At 35.5% G+C, this 6,491-nt stretch overlaps 1 pseudogene; it reads left to right on the forward strand.

The window, feature by feature from the left end:
- Window positions 1–3,145: 3,145 nt before the first annotated feature.
- Window positions 3,146–6,034, forward strand: LOC139824313 (cytochrome P450 4C1-like; annotated as a pseudogene).
- The last annotated feature ends 457 nt before the right edge of the window (window positions 6,035–6,491 follow it).

Genomic DNA, 6,491 nt, shown 5'->3' on the forward strand with positions numbered 1-6,491 from the left:
TGTACGAAATGTCGCAGTTCCGGTTATCTAAATATTTCTCGAATAGTTCTAAACATACTAAAGCATTTTCCAAAGAGTTCCCGACCCTGGCAATGTCGTATGATTGTTTAAAAAATTTAATACCGCCCAAAAACCGAGTACTTAGAGAGAATAGGGTGATATGCTGTATGAAATGTCGCAGTTCCGGTTTATCTAAAATATTTCTCGAATAGTTCTGAACATACTAAAGCATTTTCCAAAGAGTTCCCGACCCTGGCAATGTCGTATGATTGTTTAAAAAAATTAATACCGCTCGAAAACCGAGTATTTAGAGAGAATAGGGTGATATGCTGTACGAAATGTCGCAGTTCCGGTTTATCTAAATATTTCTCGAATAGTTCTAAACATACTAAAGCATTTTCCAAAGAGTTCCCGACCCTGGCAATGTCGTATGATTGTTTAAAAAATTAATACCGCTTGAAAACCGAGTATTTAGAGAGAATAGGGTGATATGCTGTACGAAATGTCGCAGTTCCGGTTTATCTAAAATATTTCTCGAATAGTTCTGAACATACTAAAGCATTTTTCAAAGAGTTCCCGACCCTGGCAATGTCGTATGATTGTTTAAAAAATTAATACCGCTCGAAAACCGAGTATTAGAGAGAATAGGGTGATATGCTGTACGAAATGTCGCAGTTCCGGTTTATCTAAAATATTTCTCGATAGTTCTGAACATACTAAAGCATTTTCCAAAGAGTTCCCGACCCTGGCATTGTCGTATGATTGTTTAAAAAATTAATACCGCTCGAAAACCGAGTATTTAGAGAGAATAGGGTGATATGCTGTACGAAATGTCGCAGTTCCGGTTTATCTAAAATATTTCTCGAATAGTTCTGAACATACTAAAGCATTTTTCAAAGAGTTCCCGACCCTGGCAATGTCGTATGATTGTTTAAAAAATTAATACCGCTTCGAAAACCGAGTATTTAGAGAGAATAGGGTGATATGCTGTACGAAATGTCGCAGTTCCGGTTTATCTAAAATATTTCTCGAATAGTTCTGAACATACTAAAGCATTTTCAAAGAGTTCCCGACCCTGGCATTGTCGTATGATTGTTTAAAAAATTAATACCGCTCGAAAACCGAGTATTTAGAGAGAATAGGGTGATATGCTGTACGAAATGTCGCAGTTCCGGTTTATCTAGAATATTTCTCGAATAGTTCTGAACATACTAAAGCATTTCCAAAGAGTTCCCGACCCTGGCAATGTCGTATGATTGTTTAAAAAATTAATACCGCTCAAAACCGAGTATTTAGAGAGAATAGGGTGATATGCTGTACGAAATGTCGCAGTTCCGGTTTATCTAAAATATTTCCCGAATAGTTCTGAACATACTAAGCATTTTCTAAAGAGTTCCCGACATTAGCAATGTTGTTCGATTGTTTAAAAAATTAATACCGCCCAAAACCGAGTACTTAGAGAGAATAATGGTGATATGCTGTACAAAATGTCGCAGTTCCGGTTATCTAAAATATTTTTTGAATAGTTCTGAACATACTAAAGCATTTTCTAAAAAGTTCCCGACCCTGGCAATGATTGTTTTCAGCGGTCTTTAATTTTTTAAACATCATACGACATTGCCAGGGTCGGGAACTTTTTGGAAAATTAGTATGTTCAGAACTATTCGAGAAATATTTTAGATAAACCGGAACTGCGACATTTCGTACAGCATATCACCCTATTCTCTCTAAATACTCGGTTTTCGAGCGGTATTAATTTTTTAAACAATCATACGACATTGCCAGGATCGGGAACTCTTTGGAAAATGCTTTAGTATGTTCAGAACTATTCGAGAAATATTTCAGATAAACCGGAACTGCGACATTTCGTACAGCATATCACCCTATTCTCTCTAAATACTCGGTTTTCGAGCGGTATTAATTTTTTAAACAATCATACGACATTGCCAGGGTCGGGAACTCTTTGGAAAATGCTTTAGTATGTTCAGAACTATTCGAGAAATATTCTAGATAAACCGGAACTGCGACATTTCGTACAGCATATCACCCTATTCTCTCTAAATACTCGGTTTTCGAGCGGTATTAATTTTTTTAAACAATCATACGACAATGCCAGGGTCGGGAACTCTTTGAAAATGCTTTAGTATGTTCAGAACTATTCGAGAAATATTTTAGATAAACCGGAACTGCGACATTTCGTACAGCATATCACCCTATTCTCTCTAAATACTCGGTTTTCGAGCGGTATTAATTTTTTAAACAATCATACGACAATGCCAGGGTCGGAAACTCTTTGAAAAATGCTTTAGTATGTTCAGAACTATTCGAGAAATATTTTAGATAAACTGGAACTGCGACAATTCGTACAGCATATCACCCTATTCTCTCTAAATACTCGGTTTTCGAGCGGTATTAATTTTTTAAACAATCATACGACATTGCCAGGGTCGGGAACTTTTTGGAAAATGCTTTAGTATGTTCAGAACTATTCGAGAAATATTTTAGATAAACCGGAACTACGACATTTCGTACAGCATATCACCCTATTCTTTCTAAATACTCGGTTTTCGAGCGGTATTAATTTTTTAAACAATCATACGACATTGCCAGGGTCGGGAACTTTTTGGAAAATGCTTTAGTATGTTCAGAACTATTCGAGAAATATTTTAGATAAACCGGAACTGCGACATTTCGTACAGCATATCACCCTATTCTCTCTAAGTACTCGGTTTTTGGGCGGTATTAATTTTTTAAACAATCGTACAACATTGCTAATGTTGAGAACTTTTTAGAAAATGCTTCAGTATGCTCAGAACTATTCGAAAAATATTTTAAATAAACCGGAACTCCGAGATTTTGGAAAATTAGCAGATAATTTTTTCAATGGACTTTTTTTGGCAAAATCAACAGAGCTATTATTAAAAAATATCAGGAACTATAGAACTCGACTGCATGCGACAAGAACTCTTTTTTATTTTTGATTTGTTAGAAAATGATCTGCTACGGGAAGTTAGCAGATCATTTTTTCGATCGACTGTTTTTTGGGTAAAATCACCAGAACTATTACTAAAAAGTATCAGGAACTATAGAACTCGACTGCATGCGACAAGAACTGCCTTTTATTTTTGATCTGCTAGAAAATGATATGCCAACTTCACAGACACCTAACCACGTACGTAAAAATGTTATCTTATTTTTTGTTAGTGGTTGGTATATTCATAATCATTATTAAAAAAGTGTTGATTTTATATACACGTAGATTATTACGGAAAGAAAACGGTATCATGAACGCACTAACGGTCAATTATTGAGAAGGAATGGAAAACTGTTGGATCATCTAATAGCAGAAAATCGAGAAGGTCGTCTAACTGATTTAGATGTCAAGGAACAAATTGATGGTTTTATGTTTGCTGTACGTATTTCTAAATTTTCTTGGTTCTTTATAAATTATTTGAACGTATATTAAGGTATAATATATATGTGATTACAGGGTCATGATACTACGGCATTAAACTTAACCTATCTATTGATGCTATTAGCTGAGCATAAAGACATTCAGGTATTTATTGTTATAAATAAAATATAAATAAAAGGCATTCTTAGAAAAAAAGTTTAGTAATTTTAATGATTCAAACAGTTATGTATTAAAGTTACAAAATATTAAATTTTTGGTTTTTTAAATAAGATTTGGTTATGTACGCAATATATATATACATATACTAGCTTTTAAGTCCGTTACGCGCGGAATTACATCATATAGTATTTTTTTTTTTTTTTTTTTGAAGTTTTAATCGATTCCCTTAGGGTTACAATTCTCATCCATCACTACCCTTCTCCTCTCACTTAACCCTTTGGACCATCGGCTTAACGTCTCTTTATTTCCGAAAGACGGAGCCCAGTTTGTTCCGCACAAGAGCCTATCTTGCACGGAGGGCGTAGCTTTCGGAAAATAAATTCCATGTTTACATGCTCTAGTGGACTACGGTCTAACAAGTAACACTACCCAAATGCAAATCGCCGATTTTGATAATTTTTGAATATGGAAAACCATATTTACACCCCTTTGAATTTATGGGTATTGATTTAATTGTTTTGTATATAAAGGATTTAGTATTTTCGGCCCGAACCAAATAAAATAGTTGCATCAAGAGATATGAAAAATGAAAAATTTTTGACTCGATTCGATCATTTTTAGGGGGTAAACCACCCCCTGTATTTGAAACAAAAATTTAAAAAATGCCCAGATAATTGCAAATTTTATTCAAAAATTTTGAAAAAAATATATGTTACACTCGCATCCAAAACAAAAGTGAGACTGTTTGAGGATTTCAAAGGAGTGTAAATTGTAAATATGGTTTTCCGCCGATAAAAAAAAATACGTATGTCTTATTTTTACGTCTACTAAAACATATTCAAAAATTATCAAAATCGGCGATTTACATTTGGGTAGTGTTACTGTATAAGCAACGTGGACCAAAAATGCCCTTATAAATTTTGTAGCCAAGGATTACTTTTCACAATGTATTTAAAAAAATTTTAGAACAGGTTAGATTTCAAAAAAATTGGTAATGAAAAATTATACACATTGTCGGCATCCCCGAAAAATTAGACAAATTTTGGCACCGGTTTTGAGAAAATCGGTTCATTAATGAATGAGTAGTTCGCGGTGAGACAGACAGATAGACAGACAGACAGACGTCAGGTACTTATATATATATAATATTTGCATATAAAAATTTTAATTAATATTATTAATATTTACAGGATCGTGTCAGAACGGAATTGAACACTGCTCTTGAAGAAAATGAACATCAATTTAATAGAAAATTATTAGAAAAATTAACATATTTAGATAGATGCATCAAAGAAACTTTGCGTCTATATCCGAGCGTATTTTTAATATCGCGAGTTGCTGAGGAAGACGTTAAATTACGTATGTATCTAAAATATTTATTACATGTTGCATGATATGTTTTTCAGTTTATAATAAAGTTATTATTATTATTTATTTATTGTATTTTGTTTATAATATATGTTCGCGATCGAACCGTAATCCCCCGTGAATAATCGCGAGGAGAATTCTCGCTTAAGCCCAGCATTGTTTCGGGAACAACCGCCGTTATTCCAAGAACCTTCGAGAAGCCGAGAAACGAACGCTTGTTTTTCCTCGCGTGCTTGCTCTATCCCCTTTGTCTCATCGCGCGACGTAAACATTGGAGACGGAGCTCCTGACCACGGCGAGAACAGCTGATCGGTTGCCGACTCCGAAATTCGAGAAGTTCAAACCGAAAGACAAGTCAACGGGTCGGCTACCGATTGGCTCGACTAATTGTTCGGCTCATTACCGGGGATGCGTGATGCGTGGGGATAGGGAGCTCGTACCTCCGAGTGCGCCGGAGGCTCGAGCAGATACGCTTTCGGAGACGTAACGAGCATCACTTTCCTTTTTCGAAAAGCGAATTGCCTCTTGCGTGGGGTCTCGACGACGGCTCGATCCGTGGCTCGCGGAATAGATCGTGCGACGATAACCGTAGTTCGCGGAATAAGCGCCGATTTTCGAGCAATCAGAACCGCGTTTCGTGGATTCCTAATCTCCGTGTAAATAAGTGTATATATTCTGTGTAAATATATTCTGTAAATAGACATACGAGTGTTAAACTTAGAAATAAGCCCCGTTCCCGTGCCTCTAACTCGATCTTCCTTCCGCTCACGCACAATATATTTGTTTAGAGTCAATTTAGTACCGGCGGGAACAACAGTGGTCCTTAACATATATGGAGTCACAGGGATCCTAATTTTTGGCCAATCCTGAGATATTTGATCCCGATAGATTTTTGCCAGAGAGGACTCGAAATCGTCATTTCTATTCTTATATACCATTTAGTGCTGGATCGCGTAATTGTTTAGGTAAACTAGGATTTTTTAAATATTTCTTATGATGATTATATTAGAGTCGCAAAAAACTATACATCAATCAAATTCTAGCCAGCACGATACGCCTTTCTACAACATAAAGGCTTTAATAGCTCTCTGATACAGAATTATTATTTAGAGCCCATCGATTTTAAAGAATCTGAGGGACCGGTGACTGAGTACTTCTGTCGCCAGCAGGTCCACTTCGTGTTAAAATTTGTCCCTAAGTTGAGGCAGTTAGGAAACATAATCTCGTATTATAATCTATAACTTTGAGAAATAATAGTTACGTATAACACTATCTGTAATAAAGAGCACTCCGCATGCTCGCTCCATCACGCGTGTATACGCACTCAAGTATCATATGTAAGAATCGGTACATTATGGCTGCGCGTAGAGAGTGTGCGCACAATAAACAATAATATTCACAACAACAAAAATATATCACTACAACGTTATTTTTAAGTCCAAAGTACAAGTAATTTTGAACTGTGCATTGATCTCAATAAATGTCAGAGTAAACTTTAAAAAATATTGTCTGAAACGTTTTTAACATATTTGAACAATATTACAAAAAA

The sequence above is a fragment of the Temnothorax longispinosus genome, unplaced genomic scaffold (genome assembly GCF_030848805.1).
Source record: "Temnothorax longispinosus isolate EJ_2023e unplaced genomic scaffold, Tlon_JGU_v1 HiC_scaffold_32, whole genome shotgun sequence".
Classification (NCBI taxonomy): Eukaryota; Metazoa; Arthropoda; class Insecta; order Hymenoptera; family Formicidae; genus Temnothorax; species Temnothorax longispinosus.